This window comes from Thermobia domestica, chromosome 1 (genome assembly GCF_964235325.1).
Source record: "Thermobia domestica chromosome 1, izTheDome1.hap1.1, whole genome shotgun sequence".
NCBI lineage: Eukaryota > Metazoa > Arthropoda > Insecta > Zygentoma > Lepismatidae > Thermobia > Thermobia domestica.
This window is the reverse complement of record NC_137454.1, coordinates 100,944,357-100,959,103: the sequence shown is the minus strand read 5'-3', so window position 1 is coordinate 100,959,103 and position 14,747 is coordinate 100,944,357. Positions and strand designations below refer to the sequence as shown.

At 35.9% G+C, this 14,747-nt stretch overlaps 1 protein-coding gene across 1 annotated transcript in view; it reads left to right on the top strand.

Annotated features, from left to right (window-relative positions):
- The first annotated feature begins 6,601 nt into the window (after positions 1-6,601).
- LOC145687695 (hemocyte protein-glutamine gamma-glutamyltransferase-like) overlaps positions 6,602-14,747 on the top strand; it is an 88,176-nt gene continuing 80,030 nt past the window's right edge. The window contains exon 1 of the mRNA XM_081761155.1: positions 6,602-6,766. The gene's annotated coding sequence lies outside the window, so the exon portion shown is untranslated. The remainder of the gene's footprint in view (positions 6,767-14,747) is intronic.

The following is a 14,747-nucleotide window of genomic DNA, read 5'->3' as shown; positions in this document are numbered from 1 at the left end:
ATTTTAATGACATATCATTGTGTATGTGTGAGTTTGATGTCTATATTAGGGATGTGCACGAGACGAGACGAGACAGAATTTTCCTGACAAAATTCGAGCCGAGACAGCTCTTCCAATAGAGAAATATACATTTTTCGAGTCAAGACATCACTTTCGCAGTACATTTTCGAGACGAGACTGCCTCTTGTGCACATCCCTAGTCTGTATGATGTTAATAAAAACAGTATAAATCAATCGAGCTAAATTTCCCGCTCGACGGCTATTGATTATAATTCATCCATTTCAGCTCACTTTTTCAATAGAACATTCGCCTTCCTAATTTTTTTAAAATACATTTTCTTTGCTGTGTTAAATTTATAATGAAATGCTGTAGAATTAATAAGGGGAAGAGATGGTTACTTTGTGATTGAGTGCTCACCTTTAATCCGAGAAGTCTCTGGTTCGTTTCCAGATGTGAATTTATGAGGGACAACACTGTTCCGTAGGCTTCCTCGGGGTTGTTCCGTTTTCTCCAACATTCTTACCCCACCATTTCTTTCACAATCATTTAGTTTCTTTAATTACCCATCTCCTTTATCCTAAAAGACATAATCGTAAACCAAAATACCAAATACCAAATACCATAATACCAAAAAAAAGGGGGGGGGGAGAAAGAAAAACTGTGTTCATGACATATTGTTATAAGGAGTATTACACGGAAAATGCCACCTTTAAAGGAAGGATTGTTAGATTAAAGGCGGTCTCCAGAAAATGCATTTTTTTAAATTTTCGTTCATCGATTAATTATGCTTACTTGGAACGGACAAAAAGAAGGAAATATAAATTCCTCCCTCCCATTAAATACATTTCGATAAAAAGTCCTAAATTTTTAATTTGGTTCTGATCCATCGAACGGTGCGATCACCAGACCTTACCATATACTATGAACAAACATAAAAATTTTCAAATAACTTTTCGACATACATATAGTTGAACCAGCAAATCTGCGAACATCTCGCGTTTAAATTTTTTGCATTAGAGACATTCTTTAAAGAGTAATTAATTAGTATTAATATCTTAGAAAAAAAAATCATGCACTTAGGAGACCCTTTTAAGTATATTTCTGTTTATCTACATTCCTCGTATAACTTCAGATGAGTATGTTCAGCGCAGAGTTGCCAACCTCAGAGAAGAAAATTATCGATTTTCATCTTTAAAATTATCGTATACAGTAAAAGCTCCTTATTCGCGCTTCCTTCATTCGCGTTTTCACTATTCGCGGATTTAAAAAATGCGACCCAATTCCTATATTAGCGGCTAAAGATTTCTTTATTCGCGGATCTAATCAGTACGTACATACATAATAATAAAAAAGATTCCAATAGGTATCAAACCCAATATCCTTTGTAAACGCCATCAAATGGACTAATAAAATGTAAAATAGACCTTATTACAACTTTGCCTAAAGTATGTTGTTAAATGATATCGCCGCTGTATTGGTTCGGACTTTGACATAAGCCGCCTTCGTCGCGATCGGTGTTTTTGAGAATGTAAACAAACAGAATGAAAGCTACCTTATTACTCAATGAATAATGTATATTTTTAAATGCCGCCACATTATTAGACGTTCCGTCTTTTGGTAAGAGCCGCTTTGCGTGTTTTATTGTTTCGTCTTTCCATTCGTTAAAAAATTGTGATCGAGTAACACATCTCTACCGCTGTCTTCCTAATTTATACAGTACGTAATGTCAACTAAAAAAAAATGAGAAACGAGTTTCGACACGAAAAAAAAATCTGTGTTACCGCTTAAAGTGAAAATAGAAATGCTTGATCGTTTACGCCTTGGAGAGTCGTTTGCATCCATATCACGCTCATTCAATGTCAACGAATCAACTGTACAATCGATAAAATAATCCGAAGAGGTCGTCCGTAGCTTCAACTTCACTGTCAGCGAAAATTGTTCGTGATCCAGCAATAGAAAAAATGGAAGTGGCGTTGTCATTATGGATCGAAGACCGCAACCAAAAAAGGGTGCCCCTGAGTGGTCCGATGGTCCGGGAGAAGGCAAAACAATCCCCTTTACGCTCATTTTAACCCTTATCCGGGCAAGCTATTTTTGTAACGTTGACTGCAACTACGGCCTTACCAACTCTATTAGCCTTACCAACTTGATATGTTCATAACTTTAACTTCGACTAAACACCGTGTTCGTGGGTTTTCTCGGGGTTCTCCCGTTTCCTCCCACTTACTTCATTCCACCATTTCATTCATTTCTCATAATCACCGTCTCCTTTAGCCTAACCGGCATAACTGTGGGACGTAAAACTCAAAGATTTCATTTAACTTCGACTAAAGATATAAGAATTCAGAATTTTATGGCATCGAAATATTTATGGTTATTAAGAAATTCGAAGAAAAATATGAAGCTACTGGGCCTGAAAAATATGAGGCCCTGGTTGCCCGGATAAGGGTTAAAGAACCTGATGGTAGTTGTAAGGGTGAATGTACAGATGGAGGATTTCAAGCATCGGAAGGTTGGTTCAATAAATTTAAGGTGAGACAATCACTGCATAAAATTAAAATCGTTGGAGAAGCTGCATCTGCAGACACTGCTGCAGCAGAACGATATCCAGAAGAATTTGCAAACTTAGTAGCTGATGGAGGATACAAACCTGAGCAAGTATTTAATGCAGACGAAACTGCACTGTTTTGGAAGAGAATGCCAAACAAAACATTCATTTCTAAAAGCGAAAAGTCTGCTCCTGGATTTAAGGCAGCAAAGGATAGATTTACACTGCTGCTATGTTCTAATGCATCTGGAGATTGTGTCATTAAACCACTGATGCTTTACAGATCGTTAAATACTCGGGCTTTAAAAAATCAAAACAAGGACGACCTGCCAGTGTTTTGGCGTGCTAATAAGAAAGCGTGGGTTACAAGCGCTATTTTTTGTGACTGGTTCCTTGATTGTTTTGTTTCTGAAGTTGAAACTTATTTTTTTAAAAAACAGAATTTAGACTTTAAAGCAGTTCTAGTTTTAGACAATGCACCAGGTCATCCTTGAAACTATGCATCCAAATATAAAAGTGACATTTTTACCTCCCAACACGACGGCTTTGCTTCAACGTATGGACCAAGGAATAATCCAGGCCTTTAAGCTCTATTACATTAGACGAACCTTCAAAATCGTATTGGATAATATGGAATGTAATCCTGATATGAATGTTATGGAATGCTGGAAGAAGTTTGACATAGCAAAATGCATCGTAAACATAAAAGAATCATTGGAAGAACGGAAGCCACACACGTTGAAGTCATGCTGGAAAAAACTGTGGCCTGCTCTGACTGCGAAAAATGACGAAGAATGTGTGCAAATTCAAACTTTGACTGCAAACATAGCCGAAATTGCGAATGGAATAGGACGAGATGATTTCGAACAGATAGAATCAAGTGACATTCAGGAATTGCTTGAATCGCAAGATGAAGATTTGACTGAAACCGACTTGGAGGAAATCTTAAATTCACAGCTCATTGAAGAAGAGGCTTCAACAAGCACTGGAAACGTGACATTTAATTTGAAAACTCTTAGTGAAGGTTTAAGAATGGCAAATGAGCTTTGTGATTTCTTTATGAAAATTGAACCGTCTATGGAACGAAGTCATTTTTAAGAGGCAAATTGCTAATGCCACTGCTGAATATCGGTCTGAATTGAAGGAGCTTTTAAAAACTGCCAAGCAAGAAAAAAATATAAAATTCTTCAAACCATTGCCTAAGTCTGAAGATAATAATTAATCAATATGGTCAAAAATTTCAATTACAGTAAATTGATTTTTTTATATTGTATATGTTTTTTTTTTTTTTTTTTATTTTGTCACCTAGGAACGTATCCCCTATAATCCCATATAAATTACCATTCCGTATTCACGGTTTCTGTATTCGCGGCATATTTATGGAACATATGCCCCGCGAATAAAGAGCTTTTACTGTATTACAAAATATTATCATATATTCGTTATGCACGTGATAATAATTGTAGAACCAAGTATAATACTACTAATACTATCAATAATATATAATAAAGTTATTTAATAATCTTCAGGTTTCAACTCAAAATCGGCGTCACTGCCCTTACCATTTAAAAAAAATCCTCTGAACAACAACAATATTTCCACCCCCTCATAAACATAATTGAATTTAAAGAATTGGATGCAGTTTCCATTTGCCAATTCTCAAGTCGTTGTTGATTTATTAGAGCGGGAATGACTGTTAAAAACCTCAATGTACATGTGTGTTTTATAATTCTTTAATGGGCACCTGCAATTTATTTGCACATTCCAAACTGAAAAAAAGTGCGATCTAAAAATATATCATACATTCACCTAACATCGGAAGGGCATTATCGTATATATAACATTAAGTCTTAAATTATTGTGTACCACGACCGTGGCGAATCTAGCCCGGAGCCGGGAGGGCATAGGCCCTCCCAGTTTTTCGAGTGACAAAAATAATTGAACCTATTATTTATATAAAGAAAATTTATGGTAAACTAGTGATATACCTTCATAGCCCCCCCCCCCAGTTATGGCTGCCCCCCAGTTTTTGCATTCTAGATCCGCCACTGACCACGACAAATTATCGTATGGTTGGCAAAGGCTGGTTCAGCGTTGGACTACAGCTGCTAACTGATAAATAATAGCACCGCATAGCTTAGTAGGCCTATTGTAGCTATTCAGTTCTTTAAAGTTCACTATATCATGTTAAATCTATTTATCTACAGTATTTCGTAGACAACGAAAAAGTACCAAAGAAACATGCCTTTCTAAGCCTATTTACTAATAATTAGTAACCGTTCAGGGAGGGAGGAGGCAACTCCTGGGAATTGTGAAAAAAAATATCTATTTCGAATTTTCTTCATTATAGTCGGGAAAAGTTTGGGAATCCTAACAGAAAATCTATAGGCAGCCCTATGCTCCAGGGTTTTTATCAATTCATCTTCATATATGATAAAATAAGTACCTTCTTAACGGTGTTAATATCTTTAGTATCTTTATATGTGGAATAATAATAATAATAATAATAATAATAATAATAATAATAATAATAATAATAATAATTATTATTATTATTATTATTATTATTATTATTATTATTATTATTATTATTATTATTATTATTATTATTGCAATCAATTCAAATGTTAATGAATGTAATTTTACCGATTTCTTCTTCAAGTCAGTGGCGGACCTAGCCCAGGGCCGAGGGAGCCAAGCCCCCCCAAGTTTTGTGAGTGACAAAAATAATTGAAGATATTATTTATATATCTTTGAAAGTTTATAGTAAGCGTTGTTTTTTATTCTTTGTTGCAAAAGTTTTGAAACATTAGATAGGCCTATAGCTTCAACTGCAATTTTTCTGTTATGCATTGTATAAAACTATAGGCTACTTAAGGTCCACAATGTCATCCGTTCATTCTAGCCATAACATCCATCAGGAGAAAGTTAAGTTGGAAACTTCTGCAGGACCCATTAAATTTTGTAAACTCATGAATTCGTATCGTAATTTTGATTCTGGTTGGCCTCCCCAGTTTTTACCTTCTAGATCCGCCACTGCTGCAAGTATAATTAAATGTCTCTTGTGGTATCAAAATTAATTTGTATTATTTAAATAGATTTGAACAAATTTTGAAAAAAAAAAAAACTGGAAAAAAACAGTTCAATAAGTTATAGAGAGATAACTTACGTACGATGTTCTTTCTAACACTTCATATGTCACATTGGGTTTCGGAAGACAGTAACGTATATATTGCAAAATTCTCATCTTAGCATGCTGAATAACTGTTTTTCACTTTTTCTCTACTTCTCTTAATCTAGTATTATTCAGTTACAAGTTATCCTGATTTAAAATAGCTGACTCATAAGCTAAGCTTTGAAGTGTTGTGTATCGTTTTAAGTTCATACATTTGACCCTCGTCTGATGCGAACTGAATACTACACGGTACATACATACACAAGGAAACATAATATTTTTCTTGTAAAACTTTTCCTGTAAGATGAACTTGTTAAACAGGTCCTTTTTTGACACCTATAAAAAGAGGAAAGGAAAAGTGTATCTGGCAACTGTTGTAACAATATAAACATTGTTGTTTGTGTTTTGAGGACTCTTACCCATGTGAGAAGCTAACATTTTTTAGAAACGAGCTTTCTTCGATCGTATTTCTCTATTCATAAAAGACACGTAATTTAATCGGATTCATCTTATGTTCCAGGAATCGAGGATTACATTTCTAATTCAGAAAAAGAAAACTGAGGGCGTGATTGTCACTTATCTTTTTCCTTCTTGTTCTTCTCGTGGCTATCGTCATTGTCGGTAATTCTTCTTATGGTAAACGAATGGTGTCATGACCTTGTACACCTATCACATGGATGGTAGGCGTGTTTCATTATTACATTTTTTTATGGTCTACAAAGCGCAGCAGGGGAAATTTTATATTTCGCACATATATATATATATATATTGCAACTTTTTGTTAACGATGTTATGACTACAGTTTTTTTTATCATTTTCTTCTTTTTTTCTTTCTTCCTATTCGCTGCTTGCGAGGGGCACGTCGCTAGTGTTAGCCAATAGTATTCAACTTAGCAGAGATGTAAACCTATTTATGAATGTCTGCATAGTTCCAAGTCTGTTGTAGTAGTGTTTTTTCTGCTGTGTGTTAACGTTTGTACCGCGGGTACACGTGCTTCGAGGCACCTGGTTCTAATAAAAGTGCATTTCCGATCACTGCAAGGTAAGTTATTTATGACTTTTCTTATTTGACTTACGAATGTTTATGCTTAATTATATAAATTTTACAATACAGTTTTTTAAAATTTTCTTCATAAAGTATGTCCGGATACTTAGCTCTCTGGGATTTCTTCTAGTGGTCTCGTGTTTGATTCTTTGCAGCACAAAATTTCCTGTAATATCCAGTGCTGTGAGGCAATTAGAGCAGGTTCAGGTACGGTAGATGAAAAGTTCTCGAATTATTATAGAACGTTATTATTATTTTTTAAAACATACAGCCTTCATGTTCGTTGCGAATTGGTTCTGGACTTTTATTATTATTATTATTATTATTATTATTATTATTATTATTATTATTATTATTATTATTATTATTATTATTATTATTATTATTATTATTATTATCGTTGGATGATTTCGAGATTAGCGTCCCTTTTCCGTTACCAACCTGTATAAGACATAGACATATAGTTTAACGTAGGTTCGGAACCACAAGAGCTCCAACTAAGAATTGAATCGGGGTCAACGGGACCTCAGGTGCCTAATTTCACCAAATATCCACGAAGGAGCTTTGTTACTAGCAGTAGTGTCATATCAGGTTTTGCCAGAGTGAGGATGGGGAGCAAGTTTGTCCACGAACATAAGACTTCCATATATTTTTTTTAGTAAATGCAGAAATAAAGGTGAGGGGAAACGCGGGTGGATGCCGTTCCTCCACTTCCAAAAATATCTCTGGCACCTCCACACTTTCTAAAAAAAATTACAATGGGCAAAGAGAGACACGGAGAATGGAATTGACGTCAAGCGTCCCCTTACCTTTTCAAATTCACTTTGAGTATATGATTAAGAAATATGTGTTTCTCAAACCGAGGGAGACAATTGCCTCCTCGCCCTTCCCCAAATGATGCCTCTGGTTACTTCTAAGAGATTTAGGTTAACAATAATGTAACATAATAAGTCATGACAAATAATGTTAGATTAGGCTTCGATAATAATAATAAAAATAATATTGGTAGGTGAAACATTACAATGTGTACAATCCAGGCCCGTATTCACGGGGGGTCTAGGGGGCCGGCCCCCTAAATTTTGGCTGCCCCCTAAAATTTTCATGGTAGGCTGGCAAATAAACCATAATATGGTGATGGACTATAATATGGTTGGATCTGGCCCCCCTAACTTCAGCCGGGCCCCCCTATATTTATGGGCTGGCTACAGAGCTGGTACAATCAAATGCAAAATTTCGTGTTGTCTTAGTATTAAAATAACCTGAAGCAAATTTAGACTGTTATTGAAATATCATCAGAAAGCATAAAGATTAAGAATAATATATCTTCAATTCGAACAACTATACACTCAAGTGCTTCCAACAAATTTATTCTTCCCATATTTGTTATTCAAATCCTCGAACATATTTGTTATTTGAAGAATATTGTTCGAAATGAAATTCTAATAAACGAATAGTTGTTCAAATAGATGTTCAAGTAAACGAATAATTGTTCAAGGAGATATTTAAATAGCTAATGTTCGAATATTGACAGCAGAAATTATTCGAACAAGAAGAAAGGCAAATTGAGGGAAGAAAGGTAAATTTGGGGGCAGAATGATTCGGGGAAGAAAGGTAAATTTAGGACAGAATGATAAATGTGATGGAAGAAAGGTAAATTTGGTTGAGTTTAGTTGATTTTGAGTTTAACGTCCCTTTCATCAACGAGGCTAGCCCTATATGAGATGGGACCTACTGATTAACGTGGAATCCGAACCACATGAGCTCCCGTCGGGAATAAAGGTAAATTTGGGGAAGAAAGGTACATTTGAAAAGGTAAAAGATAGAATTAGGAGAAAGATGGTAAATTTGGGAGAAGAATGGTAAATTTGTGCGCTTGTGCCTAGGCCTTTAGGAGTAACGTCTCTGTTGGCCAAGTCAGGAGGAATGTAAATTATAATATAACGTAGGAACTTAGAGAGGCGGAAAGTAACAATCTGATTGCATTAAATTAGTACAGGATAGGATACTTTACGAGCTTGAGTTTTTTCGATGACAGTCCTGGGCATTTTGAGCATGGAACTATAATTAGACCTGAGAAGGATTTGAACTCATAGAATTTTGCACTGATTACCCACTTAGCTGTGCACAGAATATGTATTATTATTATTTCAAAGATTATAATTAGCTGAAAATAACAGATTGAACATAATTAAATATCTAGTTCGGTTTAAGACTTCCTCAACGGTACTCAAGAAACTTTCAGGATTCCGGTAAATCCTATTTGAGGACCTAATCACATAGAATCAGGCCAATAGCCAGCTCAAAAATGTAGGGGGGGTAGAAGTTTGGGGGGGCCCGATCCAAACATATAGTTAATCATCATATTATAGTTCATTTGCAAGCCTACCGTGAAAATTTTAGGGAACAGTAAAACTTTAGTTGGGCCGGCCCCTAGACCCCCTGGATACGGGCCTGCATAGAATCTCAGAACTATTAAACAAAATGATGACGTAGACAAGTGATTGACATTATTGCATAATAATAGAGACGTCCTGGATTCGAATCCGATGATCCTTACTGGGATATACCCAAAAATTTCCTGTATGTTCCACGAATGAAATACCGTATTATTATTATTATTATTATTATTATTATTATTATTATTATTATTATTATTATTATTATTATTATTATTATTGTTATTGTTATTGTTATTGTTATTATTGCTATTGTTTTTCTAATTATTTGTTGTTGGGATCTTGTGTCTATCTTCAGTACCTAGGCTTTATGAGATGTGGGCTTACAGTTTAATGTGGAATCGAATTGCATAAAGCCACTATCGGGAATCAAACCCGAATCTGCATATCAAACGCGTCAACGGCAATCTATTTAGTCATGAAGAGTTCTTTGTTGTCGCTGTTGATTTGTACTTATCTATAGATTTGTAAAATGAATAACTAAAGTAGAAAAAAAATGCCTTCGAGATTATATTCCCCAATCCAATAGATGTACAATCTTGTTCAATAAATCTTGCTTCATCCAATTCTCTTTGAAAAGTCTTTTTTTGTGTGTGTGCTTACAAGGCAGGGTACCCAGGTGTAACACGCCGATTGTGATAAGATTGCACAAACATAAAGAACATTGAAAAAGAAGCGACACGTATTTTTTTATATCGACCAACAAGCGCATTGAAATGGTCAAATAGGGGCCAAAAAATGGGGTCAAAATAAGATTATGTGGAATATAGCGAGAACGAGAAGAGATATCGGCAGAGGTTAAACGTATGAAATACTGTCCATAGTCGACGCAATTCAATGAGGTAGAACGCACTCATGAGAAGAGAGCAGAACATCCGAAAATGGACCAATCACATGTACAACATTGTCACAATGTGTTACGGAAATGAGCGAAAAGGGTGATAAGGAACAGGAAGGAAGAAGAAACGAAAACAGAAAATACGTGTTTTTGCTTTGGGTGCATGTGTTGCCCGTATACGAAAGAGACAGATTTATCTCAAAGTCCGAAGATGGGATAACACGCTGGAAAGATTCAAACGCCGTTCATATAGACAGCCAGCGAGACAGCACTGCGCGGTGGGTTGAATATATCGCGTAATGAGAATAACGATGAGATGGATGTTGGAAACGAAAATGTGTGTAGGCAGTAGTAACACATAAACAAAATTGTTACTATTACTGTTATGTTGTACGCGTATTTTCATACTCATGTGTGGTACTGATATTACTGTTGCTGTTGCAATCTTATCACAATCGGTGTGTTACACATAGGTACCCTGCCTTTTTAGTATCACGCACAAGATGAGACGAGACGAGAAATTAGGTTTTCTCGCTTCGTTTCGTAAACTTTGGAGAAGTTTCATCTCGATTTTCGGAAAAGCTTTTCTCGTCTTGTCTCGAAATATTCTCATCTCGTTTTGTAAATATATGTACAAAATGTATGTCCAGATTTTTTTTTTTCTTAATTTCATCTTGAAGTGATTAGAATCCTTCCGCGTCACGAGAGGTTCACGAAGGATGTAATACAATAACGGGCCGCGGTGGCTCAGTGGTAGAGCGTTCATATCTGGTGCATGGGGTCTCTAGTTTGATACCAGCTCGCATGAAGTGAACCTTGTGCGTGGGTTTTCTCGCGATCCTCAAGTTTCCTTCCAATTTTTTCCCCACCATTTCATTCATTTCTCATCATTACAGTCTCCTTTAGTCTAGCCGACATAATCGTGGGACGTAAAACTGAAATATTCCATTTCATTTTTAATACAATAGCATTTAAACCATGTCTATTATCGAAATGAAATGAAATCTTTAAGTTTGACGTTCCGCAGTTATACCGGATAGGTTGAAGGAGACGGTGATGATGAGAGATGAATGAAATGGTGGAATGAAGAAATTTGGAGGAAACAGGAGAACTCTGTGAAAACAGAGGAACACGATGTTTGTCCATCACAGAGTTTTCTTGGCGCGAGCTGGGATCGACCCAGGAACTCCATGCACCAGAGGTGAACGCTCTATCACTGAACCACCGCGACCCCCTATGTTTATTATTGGAGTATATTATGTAATGACTTGCGTTTTAAACGTTGATAAATGCTCTTATTGTGTTCGTGCAATCACGTTATCAGTTTTTATACTATGAATCATATAATATTAAAACAACGTTTGAGCTCTGAGATTTAGGTGAACTAGAGTTGCCAAGAAACTCCTGAAATTTCTCGTCTAGTAGCAAAAAGGAGACAAAAATTGTCTTGTTCCTCGCTCGTCCCCCTGGGTAACATTATTTGTATTCATAGACGGAATTACGAGATCAAACATGAATGTTCTTTATTTAATTGAGATCGATTTTCAAGCCGAAATATTAAAATTTCTTATATATGATTAGATTATTAATTGATTGAATTTTACTTAAGTCCTTTGCCTGCAGCGGCTATGTTCATATGCCACGTGCATCTTGAAAGGTTTAAAGTAGGATCTCGACCACTGTAGTGAGTTCAATGCTGTCCCTCCAGGAATCGAACCCGGATCTCGTTTACAAAAGACATATGAAGGGTACAGGGAAAAAACAAGAAATGTCCAAGTATGTGCTTTTTCGGGTCCTTTGTCCTATCTGTTGGTGACTCTTGGCACTATTTGACTATCTATGGCATGCATGCGTAGATGTAGAAATGTTCATGTAAAAAGCGGCAAAAGATTTCATAATCCTATTCTTTGTACGCGGTTTTCAATATTAAAACGCCGTTATCTAGAAAATGCAGTTTTGTGACATTCCTTGTTTTTTTCCCTTACCCTTCATATGAGCTACCTACTAGACCAGTGGGGGCTGCATGCGATTGGAAGAATATGACTCAAAACAGATGTCAGTGGCTAGATTTGTTGAATAAGACTATTCGAATTTTTTTTTCAAAAAAGAAGTTTTGGTTAGAGGGAAGCAAACTGGGCCCCATCTTTTTTCGCTACCCACTTGGGCCCAGTTTGCTCCCTCTCCTTCATTTTACATGTAAGACTACAAAATTACCTAAATTACCCATATTCCTACGGTGCAATTTCGGTGATTTTGGTACCAGCTTGTTTGCCTCGTCACATACTACAAGAATCAAACGGAAAAAGATGGGGCTCAGTTTTCTCCCTCCCCTTCATTTTACATATAAGACTACAAAATTATCCAAATTACCCATGTTCCCCCTTTGCAATTTCGGTAATTTTGGTACCAACGTGTTTGTCTCGTCATATAGTACAAGAGTCAAGCGAAAAAACATGGGGTCCAGTTTGCTTCCCCCTAACCGAAGTTTTTAATTAGGTGTCGAATGATTATACATTATAAACCAAAAGATTACACATTATACATTACAAACTAATGGAAGTGCACTATAATCGAATAATTAGTGGAATGAAAATGTGGGAAGAAACGGATGAATCACGGAAGGAAACGGGGAATCCATCACAAACTCATATAGCATGGAATTCAACCAGGGACCTCTCGTACCAGAGGTGAGCGCTCAACCAATGAGCCACCGTGCTCTCCTCTCCAACTTTTTTGACGTAAGTTAACTGAATATCTGGTACAAATATCTTTCGAAATGTTTCAATACCATCTTGTAGCTACGCATTTGTATGATTTACTGCTCCCACATTATTATTTACTCATATAAATAATAGATTGGGGCTTAGATTACTGTAATTTATAACATACTCCTATCAGTGACACAAATTGTCTTAACCGTCACTATTTAATCTCAGGGCAACCATAAAGCATAAAAATCAGTAAAAGCGTAATGGAATTTTCCACTTATGGTTGGTATTATATCTGTGATTTTGACCACTTCACATATCCAAATTTGCTAATCTTACAAGCATAATAAAGCATAATTTACAGAAATAAAGCATAAAGCATAATGCTTAATGTTTTTTATCCTGGAACCTTGTGTATGTGTACAATAAAGAAAAATATATATTTTGTGCCAAAGAAAAAATGATCAACAAAGGCTGTTTGTTATCAATGCCGCAAACAATGGAAATCAACCAGGGGCGGATCCAGGACCGACTTCTGGGGGGGGGGGCGGTGGGTTGTAATACTGCTGCTTGGAGCTACTTTTAAGAGCTCCAAACTCTGGGATGAGTTTTATTTATATCTATATTATAAAAGAGAACGTACAAATCCTTTGTTCCCTCATCACGCTAATACGGCTGAACCAATTTCTTTTATTTTTGGGGGATTATTAGGATTTGGACCCTAGATGGTTTTTATCATATCACTTTAATTTTTAATTACCAGTGTCTTGAGATAATTGACCATTCAAGTGTCCATAACGTACAAATCCTTTGTTAGTTCATCATAGGTATAAAAATAAACGTATTTATATGCAACCCGCATGACCGTGTCACTCGGCGGGTTAACATAAATGACAGGCGCTATAATGTTAACATTTACTGCAATTTGAAAGCGAAAAAGTAAAAATTATCTAAGTAACAAAGTTTATTGCGTTCCGGGGTGACCGCAGCGAAGCGGGGCGGGTTAACATAAATGACAGGCGATATAATGTTAACATTTACTGCAATCTTCTATGGTTTTTATCATATCACTTGAAAGCGAAAAAGTAAAAATTATCTAAGTAACAACGTTTATTGCGTTCCGGGGTGACCGCAGCGAAGCGGGGTGAACGCTGCTAGTATAAAATAAAAAACTTCCTTTTCTGGGGAAGGGGGGCGATCGCGTAACAATAGAAAGTTCGAATTCACCTCTCTTCGCACCTTGCGCTCTGAAGGATTATTTTTTTAAAATTTCCTCACTTTGTGTTAAAAGTCGTTTCGTCGGCTATAGCCTTTTATGAGTTGTAAGGGAAATAAGCTATTTTTGTTGTTATTATTATTGTTTTGAACGTAAGGGTACGATTCTCAGTAAAATATTATTATTATTATTATTATTATTATTATTATTATTATTATTATTATTATTATTATTATTATTATTATTATTATTATTATTATTATTGCAAATTCGTTATTAAGTTAAAGCTAAAGGAAAAGGCGGAAAAATTCCTCTGCCTAGGGTGCCACTTAAACCTAAATTTGTTTCAGCTCGTATGGTATCCATACAATAATGCCTTTGATTATACTTCCCACATAAAAGGCGTAACCCTTTAATTTTGATTAGCACTTTTCTCACGGCGAAAAGAACGCAACTATATTGTTCGATAAGTTTTGCATATTTTGTTAGGATAGTTATTCAGGTTCAAATTATGTTCTCCCATACATCAAACGCATTGTCGTGGGAATCGGAAGTTGTCATTATTCAGTAAACATGTGCGTGCGTTAAAAAATAACGAAGGTCGCCAAGTTTCCATTTTAAAATCCGTGTCTGTGTCTACTCAGCCTTAACATGGAAAGGTATGGAAGGCGGGTAAGGAGGTATTTAGTTACTATACAATATACGTAGAGAGAGTGAGAGCACACGTGGGCCTCTCGTCCAAGGATTTTTCCTAATGGCC